We start from the raw sequence: 13,901 nt of genomic DNA, 5'->3' as shown, positions 1-13,901 counted from the left end.
AATAAGTAAAGACACGCAACATCAATTAGATCGCATTATCTCTGTCAAAAATATTAGTTAACCGGTCATTGAAAAGGTCCAGTGTTATCGGAAATGGTCCGCATTTGTCTACTGAGTGACGAGAAGTGTATTAATAAAATATAATCATACCGAAAATTACTAGGTTGTATAATTTATTAAATAAATTTGTTATTATTAAATAACATTATCATAGGCATATTATGTAGGTACGCAATCGTATGATTACAACTCACCAATCGCATTACAATAAATTTCATAAAAAAATTACAGCATATAAATTATCTTTGTCTATCTATTTATGGCTAGATAATACAAGAAATAATACGAAGTACCTACTTATGATGATATGATTTGTAAATAAAAATATTTACTATATATTCGCTTTAGTTATTGGTTAGCTTTTACAATATACCTAATTAAAATATTTTAAAATGAATACATAATATATAACATATAAAGAGGTAGCATTCATTATTGAGAATAAATGATAGTAACATTGTTCCTTGACCTTCTTTCAAAATAAGAACAGATGATCGCCAATACTAATTAATGGAATTTGAGATAGCCCTTCGGATATTTGTTGATTTCAGTGTGACGATAAGTATTGTAAGACTAATACGGACTTCTACATAGTGCAGGTTATAGTATAGTAACATATTATATTTATATCATTTAGTCGACAATTAAATTCACGTGTAATCGAACAGATAATACAAGCCGACGTTTATCATCCACAAAGACGTAAATCTAACAAAATTCATTTCATTATAATACTAATACTAATAGTACGTACAGCTTATAATAATTACCTACCTAACTTAAATGAAACTACGAAAAACTACAATATTAACATTGTGATATTTGTGTTGTACAGCTTTCTCAATTGGTAAGATATATTAATGAATCCAATAGATACAGGATCGAGTCCAAATACATATATTTTTTTCTAATAGGTATGATTGTGAGGTTATCAATTTCGCTATACAAAATATTTTTTTTTAATCCACTCAATATTAACGTTATAATTATACGTTTGGTTAAAATTGGAGCTGTATCATTCTTCCTTCGCAATATTCATATGTAGAGAGATACGATCTCCAACAACTATCTAAGATATCGGACGCATCAGTTGGAAGAGCAATAACTATATTCAACCAAATTGCTTCGAAAATCGATATATTCCACTTACGTGAGAATTAATTAAGATGTAGGTACATTGTTATGTTATGACTAAGGCCCGGATTTATATGCTAGTGCATGTTTTGTTAGGGTGTATGCACAGCTATGAGAGTTGCACAGAAATCTGTTTTGAAAGACAAATAATCCAAAAATAAAATTTTATTGTGCATATAAATGCATATTTTAGACGTTAGAGTATATTTGAGACATTAGTGCATATTTCATAAATAAATGCATATTTTAGAGCTTTTGAATTTATAATTTTAGTTTTTTTAAATTATTTTATCGAAATATAACTAAGTTAGGAAGGAAGATAGTTTAGATGCACTTGCATTTTTAATGCCATCTCCGAGCTGTGGATTTATCAGTGAAAAAAGTGAAATCAACTCGGGCACTATTATTTAAAGTTTGCCCAAGTGGACGTTAAGAGGTAGTTTTCCGCATATAAACAAAATACTGACAGATACCTATGCGGAAAAATTTAGTGCCGGAGCATAATATTGAAAAAAATAATGTAATTTTTTTTCGGGCAAAAAACAGAAAATAGTATTTAGGAATAGTTAAGTGTGTCGTTTTTGTTTTTGAAGTTATGTTTGGTTTATATTGCATTTATTATTCAATTATTTGTAGGTACTTGTGAAAAAACTATTTTGAAAATTGTAATTGATTAACTTTATATTCTTTGTCTGTGTTTTTGTTCTGATATCGTATTATGTTGAAAAATTATTAACTATTTATTCGATTTGTTGTCAGTAATATTGGGTAAAGTGGGTATTTACAATTTTTTCCCACAAAAAATGTCAATATTTAACTGCATATTTCTTCGGTTTTAGTGCATATTTTATTGATTTTAAGTGCATACGTGCATGCATATAATCATGTTTTTTGTTGCATACAAATCCGAGCCCTAGTTATGACTAAATGGATTTTTTAACTTCATATTTTCTAATATCAAGTAGGAATTATAATTTTATTCACTATTTTATAACGTTTTTAAATAAGTATATTGTATTATGGGTGTTTTGAATTTGAAATAATATATATAGATAAACCTATTAATTGAAGGATAATAAATAAAGTGATATAGTATAATTAATTGCAATTTCAATATTATTCATTTTCCATGTTTATTACGTGTCTACGTACGATTACAATATTTTTTTTTCTCAGCTTGTATTACAATTACACAATGCTCACATAACATGAGAAATAAATAATATTACATTGGCAATATATTTAATGGTAATTTGTTTTAGAAAAATCTTGTTCAATATCATTATTAATTGTACAAAGAGTGCACGGGAAAACACCAGCCACTAGATAGCTTTATGCAATGAACATCAATCACGAGGCGTTTTACTATCACGCACTAATTTATTAGCGCGCGCATTGCCAGCGAAATTAGTATTGGATAAGAACAAAAATAATCTGGATCATATGCATCAAAGAAATAAATTATTTTCAAAGCGATTTTTTTTCAAATTCCGAGGTCAGGAAGTCACTTACAGTTTATTTTGACAGTATTGTATGTAGGTACATCAGGGATTTATAATCCCGAATAAAATTTTCTTTTATTAAATTTCAATCCGATCCCGGAACATCGGTATTTATGGAATCAAAAATATAAATTTGATTGAAAAAAAATCTCGAAAAAACTCGTGAATGACGGAATTTATTTCTAACGACTAAATAAATGTGGCCGTGTTTTCTTGAAAAAATAATATTTTTTTTCCTGTGCATCGAGTCTTTCTTTAGCTTTTATGAGCTGCCAAATGCACACTTTTCTTAAGCATCAAGTGTGAGATCTTCTTAGCTGTCAATTTTCAATAGCATTATTTTTTAATATCTACAATAATTTTCTATGGTACGTATATTATAAATTAATAAAATATTACCATATAAGAGCTACATAATAATATTTATATATATGTATTAATGCATAATAATATTATTTTAGAATGAATTTTAGTATAATGTTATCCCGGCATTATCAATTCTGGGATTGCAAACCCTAACGGACATCTGCATATTACAATTTTTTTGCAGCTATTTTTGACATATTATTTGCTTATGAGTAGGTACATTAGCTATTCAATTTTAAATAATTCAAGCGCGAAGTTTCTTAAGGGGGAAGGTGTTCCATGTCAGCTATTTTCTGGTATTTTCGGAGGTTAAGCCTGAATCTTACGTAAGATTTATAGAAAAACTATTTATATAATTATGAAGCTTATTCATCGGCAAATATTTATGTTAAACATTTGATAACTGCATAAAGTATTTTTATGACGTAAAATAATATTCTTTGGAACCTTGAAATGTAATAATTGATAACGAAGCCATATTTTTGTGACATTAATAGACTGTGTTGATAACCGTTTTTTCCACTAAATATTATGTCAAAACGTTTATTATAGATAGTTTTAATGTTATCAAACATAATGCAGTAAAATATATTCAGTATAATTATAATATTTGCAGTTTCTGTTGGCTCTAAATCTAACGGAATCGACTGGATATTTTGTTATTAAAATATGCGATAATTATATACATTCCAAATAATCTAAAGCTACGTATCAGAAGGGTTATCATTAATCATTGAAGAAATGATGAAATATCTTGTAAATTATAAATTTATAATACTAAATAGATACCTTTTAAAAACAAACATTTCACGAAATATTTGACCAACTTGAAGGTATGTTAGATCCGCCAGCAATTTGGCGAAAGATGTATGGAATTTGTAGCTGGTATTATTTTCAGTTTATATGACCAAAAAAATACGCCAACCTACGAGTATTGTACAAAAATATGTTTATAAAAGTGAATGCTACAAATTGAGCACAAAAATAGGTAAAACAAACATAAATTCGAACAAATTAATCAAAAGGAAAACATATTTTGACATTTGAGGACAAAACAAAAAAACATCTGAAGAAATTTGTACTTTCGTAAATTCTACGTAATGTCATACTAAATCATACATCGTAATTTTTAACACTGTTGCAACCATTTGTGCCTAATATTGCAACATAGCAATTAGTTTTCTGTCCCTTTCTATAACTATCTCCCTCTATATTCAAAATAATTATTATGATGTAGTATGTATTTTTTTAAATGTGATAGATTTTATTTCAGTGAAATATAGCGGATCGTCCAGTATTGCCATATCTACTAAAATATTATTGGATTGATATTTTAGTAAATAAGAGAATGAAGTTTTTCACCAGTACTATTAGTTTTACTATTTTTTATTTAATAAATAATACACATGAGGTTTTACGAATTTCACATTTGTTATTAAACATACTTACATAATTTAGAACACCCCAAACACATCGCGAAGTAAAAATATCTATATTTTTTACTTAGCCAAAATTATGAATCAACCTGGGTTAGGTACCTACTGATATTTATATTACAGAAAATTTAACTTTTACTAAATTATGAATTTGCGAGATTATAATAATACAGATGATTTTAAAGAATACTTTCATCAAATAACATAATAATGGATGCCTGTACTTACCAATGTAATTTTTTTTTTTAAAACTAACTTTAATTTCGAAAGTTTAGCCTGGCAATACTATGAACGTCATTTATTTCAGCGGGAATGCGAAATTTTCATCCTCGGTTTTTGACATAGGTACCTAACAATATTATCACAATTATTTATATCGATTGTACTTACAAAAAATGCCACGAACTCACTATCCGATGGCTGGAAGTTCCAAAAAAAGACGTAGGAGAAAAGATGGAAATACTAATACTTACATTAAAAACACAAAGGTTTGAAATTATTATTTTATAATTTGACATAATCATACATAGTTGAAAAAACCACATTTCACAGAAAATTTTAGTTCACAATATTTTTTTATCTTGCAAAAGGAAGTTTTGCGTATTACTTATTAATACACACAATTAAGTATAATGATCATTTGTACTTATATTTTTTTTATATTATGTTTGTGCCATGTCTTATTCGACATTAGTGTGTCTGTGACAAAAATTATAATCTGGTACAATAATTAATACCAGCTATACATTTTGTTTTCTGTTAACTATCTAACTATCTACTAAACTAATATTTTTGAATGTATTATAGTATTGATATATTGCCGAAGACTATGCCTGAGCATGGAAATCCTCAAAGCATACTACCTGAACCAGAATTTCATCCCACATTTGAACACGAACACGAAGAATTTATTATAGAAAATAAAATTGAAGATTCAAGCCCTAAATTCCGTGTAGAAGGCCGTAGAATTATAGACTTTTCATATTTTTTCCAACAACTTCAATTAATTAGCCACCATGATTCTCCATTTAATTGTAATTTATCACATTTAGAAATTTTTGGGGAAAATCGGGATAACTTTAGTCGTACATTTTTTATCCAATGTAAACTTTGTGGTAAAAAATTAAAATTATATACCACTGAAATGAACGAAAACAAAATGAATCTCTGTGACGCATTTGTATCCAGTATAATCAGTATCGGCAGTGGATTTTCAAATCTGGAAGAAATGTGTTCTGCAATTGATGTACCATCGATTACAGCAAGAACATACAGAAAGAGTCAACAGAAGGTGTACGAGTGGTTTGAAGAAACCAAAAATAAGAGTATGGAAAACGCTGCGAAAGAAGAGCGACAACTTGCAATCGAAAATGGTGACGTCGATTCTTCTGGTATTCCCATGATATCAGTTGTTGCAGACGGCTGTTGGTCGAAACGTTCATACAGATGCAATTATTCCGCAGCATCTGGTGCTGCCACGATCATTGGTCAAAGAACCGGGAAGATTTTGTACATGTCAGTGAAAAATAAATATTGCAATTTGTGCGCTAAAGCTAAAAATAAAAATATCCCTGCTCAACAACATAAATGCTTCTTAAATTACACCGGTCCGTCAGCTGGAATGGAATCTACAGCAATATTAGAAGGTTTTAAAGAATCTATTAATACACATGGATTGATTTATTCAAAATTGATTGCTGATGGAGATTCCAGCACATACAAAAAAATTCTTGATTGTCACCCTTATCCGAATGTAACTGTCGAGAAAGTTGAATGTAAAAACCATTTAATTAGAAATTATTGTGGCAAAATAGAGGCATTAACCAAAGACACAAGATATCCCTTGAATGTAAGAAAAATCATTGCGTCAAGAAAAAGACGTCTGCGGAAAGCCGTCATAGGTGCAATCAAGTATAGAAAACTACAAGATAGTACTTTCGAAGAAAAGGTTATCGCTTTGAAAAAAGATTTAATTAATGGACCGCACCATGTTTTTGGAGACCATACTTCTTGTCTACCATATTTTTGTACAAATGAACCAAATACAGAGGACATGCTTGATGTAAATTATGTACCAGCATTAAAAGAATGCAGTCTATTTTCTCAATTAATGATATATAATTCTCGTTTGGTGCTAAATTCAAAAAGTTTAATTTATAATTTTTCTACTAATATTTCAGAATCTTTTAATAACATGATTGCAAAATTTGTAGGCGGCAAGAGAATTAACTACTCTCAAAGACAATCGTACATGGGACGATGTGCAGCGGCGGTAATCGCATTTAATACAAATAAGTTACATTGCACAATTCAAAAACAAGTTTATAAAAATAGCCCAAAAGCCTTCATAAATCGCTTAGAATCAAGAAGGTTGAAAATAAATAAAAAAAAAATAGGAAAACCTTGGCGAAAACCAATACATTCTGTTCCTTTATCTAATCCAGATTATGGAGAGAGTTGCCAAAAACCTGATATGGACAAAAATCAATATCAATTGTTAAAAGAAACTTTTTTGAAAAAACTCAAACTGACAAACTATGAGAGGAGGGATATAGAAAGACGCACTGTATTACAATCTGAATGTGCAGAATGGCTAGAAAGGCGACGAAACCTTCTTACTGCCTCTGTTTTTGGAAAGGTGTGTAAGCGGCGAGAAAATACAAAATTTGGGCCTTTGGTAAAACGTTTATTATATAGCCAATCATTAGCCAACGTGAAAGCGGTAAAATATGGTAAAGAAAATGAATCAATAGCTTTACAACAGCTTAGTGTACAAGAACGAATTAAGATTGAGAGATGTGGATTGTTTATCGATGATGTGTATGATTTTATCGGTGCAACGCCAGATGGCATCAGCGATGATGATACAATTATTGAAATAAAATGTCCTTTCTCAGCTGCTGGAATAAGTGCAGATGAAGCTATTGTACAGAAAAAAATTAAATTTTGGAAAGTAGATAAAGACAGGAATATGTTAATAGATAAAAATCACGATTGGTACTTCCAGATTCAGGGGCAGCTTCATATTACTAAGAAAGATGTCTGTTTATTTGGAGTTTGGACGGGACATAATTTTCCTGTTAAAATAGAATTAATCAAAAAAGACGAGACATTTTGGATTGAAAAGATTGAAAAAAAGATATATCACTTTTATATGAATTGTCTACTGCCAGAAATAGTAGATCCCAGAACCAGTAGATCTATGAATATTAGAGAACCAGAAAGGCTGACTTTCTAAATTTTTATTTTAAATTTTATTATGCTTAATATATTTTCAACAAGTCTATATTACATCACTATTTTATAGTTCATCAAGATATATCTAATTTACTAATATAGTTTACTGTTACTAGACACCCACAACGAGTGTAATTTTATGAAATTCAAAATAATATGTATACTTACATCTAAATAATGATACCTAAAGATCTTGCTGGCGATTCCACTGTGCCATATTTTGTATAAGCATTCGTCTCTGCAGCCGTGGAGTTTGGTCCCGTGTAAAAATTACATTTTGTTCTCAAGGTCAAAAACCAAATTGGTTGTGCCAATGGCTTATAACCATTCCTCATAAATGATTATAACTGATATCACCTCATAACTGATCAGTGCCATGCACGAGTTAACTCGCGGGATCTTTTAAACGTCATAACTTCTGAATGAACTGTTTGTGTATATTTTCTTAACAATATTTATCATTTTAGTGTGAAAAAATTCACGTTAAACATGTTGATTTGGTAAATTTTCAGAAATATTTATCATTCTATTCTTATTTCATATTTTTTAAGGGATTCATTTTATTCCAAAAATAACTGACCTACAAGTACCCACCTGGTAAAAATTGGATTTGGATTGGATGGAATTTCCTAGTAGATTTTCCAACTAAACAACATGACGCTTTCTATATATTAATTACTGTTAGTTTTGAAATTATTGTATTTGAAATAAATAATGTATCAATAATACACATAGAAATCAATAGATATATAAAATAGATATCACAGTTTAAAAATCAGAAAGATCAATGCATATTACCATTGTTTATGTTACAATATAAAACAACATTTATCATTGAACGTAGGTACCAAGAAAAATAGACTTCATTAAAATGTGTCAATATAGTATATACCCGATATAATTATATAAATTATTATATTGTTAATTACTCTGTGGGGTCCATATATACTGCTTCAATAGTAATTTAATTTTGTACTTGATTTACTTATTATATGTACAAATGTAATATACTTACCTACTTATTAGGATATATCTTGGTGAATTTTAAAATAAGAGGAAATTAAATGGAGGTCATTGTGTCTAACTATATGTCAGCCGTTGTTAAGTCTTATATAAATATTTATACATTATTAAATTGTTTTTCTGTTTTTTATTGATGTAAAGACATGGCATGTATTCAAAGTAATAACAAATTAGCTGTGTACTATTTATTTAACTTATATTAAAACCCCAAGATTGATACGATGATTGATTGACAAGAACATATTTTATTCTTCTAAGTTTTACTATGACATTGTAATATGAACCATGGATATAGTATAGTACTTAAAAAAATCAAAACTGGTAATATATTATTTCAATATTTAATTGTCAATTTTCATTTGAAGTCAGCATTTAATTACTGGTATAACACATAATTATTAACTGATATCTACAACTTCAGATGGACAAATTAATTGATATATCATATTATCAGTTTTCATTTCCTTTCAACAATGTATTCATTCTAGCAGCTATTTTAAATATCTTACTAGTTTTTATGTCATGGCACCTTACAAAGGCTCCGAGCAACCGTATACTGAGCTTCGAGAACAGATGTTTACGACGGATACTGGGTGTGCGGTAATTTTAGAAGTAACGGGAGATAAAAGAACGCACCAAATAGCCTCCCATCACGCTGAGAGTGAATACGCAACTTTGTACCTGGCCCGGCCACGTGCTGCGAGTGCCTGAAGAGAATCCCAATCTGGTTTGCCTGTTCTTCAAGCCAACCGGATTCCGGCGTCCTGGATGGCCACTAAATACTATCTATATAGCATATCTGGCGGAGTTACGGGCTGCTAGTATGACCTGGAACGATGCAAAAAAACTAGAGTGACAGAGATTCTTGGAGGCGCCGCATTGTATCCATATGCTGCAACTAAGATGCGGATATAGCCGAAGAGAAGAAGTAATATACAGTATCTAGAAAACTTAAAGCCTTTGAAATGTGTGTGTATAGATACATGCACCTTTCATTGGTGTTGGAAAGACAATTTTTCTAATATCAAAGTGATATTGAGACTGAAAAAGACAAGACTTGGAGAGTAAGCTCTACCAAATGACATACCTAATATGATACAAGTAACTGATATGCACAATTATATTATATTTTATATTACGAATCAAAATAGCAACTTTTATATCATTATCGATAATAAATTTAGTGCAAAAATGTTTTTATAAAATTGTTTTATTTTTTAAACATTAGTCACTTTATATTTACCTTGTGTAATTGTACTATTAAATCTATAAAATGGGTGTATATGCTTTATGGTCGACGTCATAAATCACGCCATGTTCGAATCGTACGCCGAAAGTTGGATTTATTTCATTATTAATTAAAAGATTTATTTCATTCCATCTTATTCATATGAAACCGTCGACAAGCAAAGATCTCGGTAAACATTTTCTCCATCTGCAAAAAACATAACATAGGAACTGTTAATAGTGTGATTTTTAATCTTTTATAGTTGGCGACTGTTTGAAGAGTGGTAATTAAAACGGATTAGTGATAATACAAAGCATCAAAAAAGATTGATTAACTAAAATAAAGTAATCAGGTAGGTAACATGTTTAATAACAACTAGAACGCCTTAGATTATATCAAACAAATATATATGAAATCACAGGTTTTATATAATACTGGAATGAATGTAACTAACCTCAAAAAAAGGATTGTATTACGTCGGAATTATGAAACATTGAAAGCATGTATAGACTAAGAAAACAATAAATAAACACTTGAATAATATATGCAAAACACACAGAATACTACGATAGTAATAAATAACATAATATTGTACTTACAGATAGTGTTTCTTATTCCTGATATAAAACACAATTGTTTTAGGTACCTTGCAATTTGTAAACATAATATTTGACACTTTTGACAGCAGAGAGATTTTTATATTAGTCTATGGCCAAAAATACGGATTTATTTGGCCGGCTAATAAAAAGATTTTAATAAAGCAAGAACATTTTAAATATGCGACAAATAAATAAAAGTATATATAATATAGTTGTTAAAAAAATCTGTGTACATTATAAAATATATTTAATATTATAAATACATATATTTTTTAAATTTATGTTATAATTTGTAAACGACGAAGCACGTCAGCTAATACGCATAGTAAATGTTTAAACTTCGGTAATCAAATTCGAATGTGACAGAAAGAGAAAGAATAACTTTTTAATCATATTAGCATGCGTAAAAGAGATGTAACATAAAATCACTTTCACTTTAAAAATCATACCTAGTATTCAATGTCATAGTTCAACTTTAAATGAAAAAACAGAAACTCTAGGTAAGCATGTGTGCCCTTTTGATATAGGTACCATTCAAACATCTGTTATACAATATTAAAAATTCTTTCTGACCTTCCTATACATACATATATTATCTTCAATATAGTTTATCAATGCTTAGCATTACTTTAAAAAAAATCATTATTTTTTTCTACTATTTTCGAGATAATACAAAACAAAAATATTACATTTAAATAATTGTACATACTTACTAGTAACTGATAAATTATGTGATAATGTGTAAAGCGTCGATGACAATGAGCTACTTTACAAGCTGCTAGTTGGCTAGTTTAAAAGCGGGCGAGTCAGCTAGTGCGATTGTGGTGATGACACACAAAGCTTTCCAATCGCTCAGAAGCCAACAAGCTAGCAAGTTGAAACTGTCATTTTTGGTACTATTTGACAGGACGTATTGAGTAGTTCGTTTTTTTACCGGCAGATTCGCCACTATCGCTCTACTGCGCAGACGTAGATCGGCCCACACGCCAGCGACTAGCTCTATAGATTGTTTACAATCTGATTGTTAGCTATTTTGATGATGACACTGGGCGAGTTTACAAATAGATTGTAAATTCGCTGGCTTGTAGCATGTAAATTAGCTCAATTTCATCGATCTTTTACACACTTTTTTGTTAAAAGATACAATAAAATCACATTTTCTATTATGCTATAGTTGTAAAGTAAGTTAATTAATATAATATTTTATTCCAAAAATTATCAGAAATATTTAAAGTAGAGGCTTTTTGTAATACCTACCAACTTCATAAATAAATTTATTTTCAACCAATATTCTCACTAATATAATAATATTATTATCTCTATAATCAATAATTATTAATGATATTATTTTAGTACTAGTCTATAAAATATAATATATTTAAAAAAAAATACATTAGTATTACTTACCAATAGCTCATTTTGAGTTAGAGACACCATTCATTTCATCCATTAATAATGCTTCGAACAAGTATAACGTATTCACTCACAAGCAATTTGTTCCATTTCTAATATCAATATTATGTTTATTTTTTATTGATATCACCATATTTTATGATGTAATACACGTAAACTTCACTAAGTATTTTCATTAAATAATCTAAAAAAAACAAACTCGTTATTCATACTAATATAGGTAACCGCGTCAAATATGTAGTGTTGTAGATTTTAATTTAAAATAAAACGTATTATTTGTACCGATTAAAAGGTGTTTACTAAGTAACTAGTAAACAATGATACTCATGAATAATAAACATAATAATTGGAGTACTGCATGTTACTATTTAATTATATCCACTGATTGTATTGTAAGGTAAGTTTTTATATGTAAAATAAAACGATTATTATCATTTTATATACTATCAGAAATTTATATCGGTGTACCTCTGTAAAAAGGTGACTCGATCAAACCACTTTTTTTGTTTCGAAAGATGAATGGCTGTAACTGGTTTCTGAAATTTTATTGCTCTGTAAAGATTGAACTAATTCTTAGGGTCTAATTTGATTATAAATTCATAACGTTTTTATAGTCGACTGCATTGAATTGATGTTAAGTATGTGTGTACGTACACGTGGTTAAATAAAGGTAAATACTAACAACCATAAAAATACTTGGGTACATAAATATATGAAGTAACCATTTTTGTGGCGTAATTAATATGCTACTACTACGCTATTATTTATTGACATAATTGAATAAGCACTACTTTAGTCTCCTACCTATGCTTATATTATTTTACGAAGAATTTTTGTTGATGTTATTATTTTTTTAAATATATCAACTGTCTGGAAAGTTGTGCATGAATATAATCGCAAAATTGTCGAATAACATTACTTACTTAATTTATTATTATTAAGTACATACATAATTATAAGTAAATCATTAAGTATTGATTCAGATTTTAAAACCTGTTTCTCTTTTGTCAAATAAATAATCTTTCTTTTGCATTTTTAATAAATACATATTTATATTCAAAAATGCAATTTATTCTTAGTAAAATGAAGATAGTATCTTGTTATTTCATCATATAAATGACAGATATACATCTATATGTAAAATCAAATATATTATATAATCAGAAACAATCATTTATTATTCTAAAGAATATAATATGTGGCTAGGATACCTAGGTATGTCCTACAAAATTAAGCAAATGTAATATTTTTAACAATTATATAATGCAAATATACCACAACTTGAATTATATTAAACATCACTGTCACTATTTTACAAAATATTTAAATTCACTTTTTTTATTTTAAGTACTCCGCGTTTTTACTTATCGGAGTTTTCACATAACTAGCATAACCGCAGTCGACTTAACTTCGTTATGCACGGCACTATTGTCTAATCAAAATATCGACTTTTGGCACGCGTACTAAGTGCAATAAAATGCAGGGAGGTTGTTGCCAATTGTTGCTCGCACGTCGATTGTTCGCGGACGACTGACAGATTTTGGGAGAATGAATAACAGTGTTCAAGCACGTTTACATTTGCTCAAGTAACTAGCACATATTGTGACAATGACTAATGTAGATAATTACTTCCCGTTTTCAGTCAATTTACACTGAGTATATTAAATGGTATTGATACTAAAATATGGATGTACTTTATCGTAGCCTCGTTAATTTAAGTACAAAATTCATATTTTTGCTGAAATTAAATTAGAGTGAAACAAAGGCTAGAGATTATGTTTTAAATATTTTTGCATGGAAATAATATTGGTTTAATTATTTGTTTTTATTAACAGAAAATTATTAACCTATTAAGTGACCATTAAATATATTTTTGTTTTCATTTTTTATGTGTTCTATAAAA

At 28.8% G+C, this 13,901-nt stretch overlaps 1 long non-coding RNA gene across 1 annotated transcript; it reads right to left on the bottom strand.

The window, feature by feature from the left end:
• Nucleotides 1–9,021: 9,021 nt before the first annotated feature.
• LOC147067285 (uncharacterized) lies at nucleotides 9,022–11,001 on the bottom strand. The gene is made up of 3 exons (XR_015071512.1): nucleotides 10,586–11,001; nucleotides 10,002–10,193; nucleotides 9,022–9,586 (listed from the first exon to the last, which is right to left on the bottom strand). It is a non-coding gene; the product is annotated as an uncharacterized LOC147067285 (long non-coding RNA).
• Between the last annotated feature and the right edge of the window lie 2,900 nt (nucleotides 11,002–13,901).

This window comes from Rhyacophila brunnea, unplaced genomic scaffold (assembly GCF_057557595.1).
Source record: "Rhyacophila brunnea isolate RB1 unplaced genomic scaffold, BYU_Rbru_1.0 scaffold_4, whole genome shotgun sequence".
Taxonomy (NCBI): Eukaryota; Metazoa; Arthropoda; class Insecta; order Trichoptera; family Rhyacophilidae; genus Rhyacophila; species Rhyacophila brunnea.
Note: the sequence above shows the minus strand (reverse complement) of the source record. Positions and strands in the feature narration are given on the sequence as shown.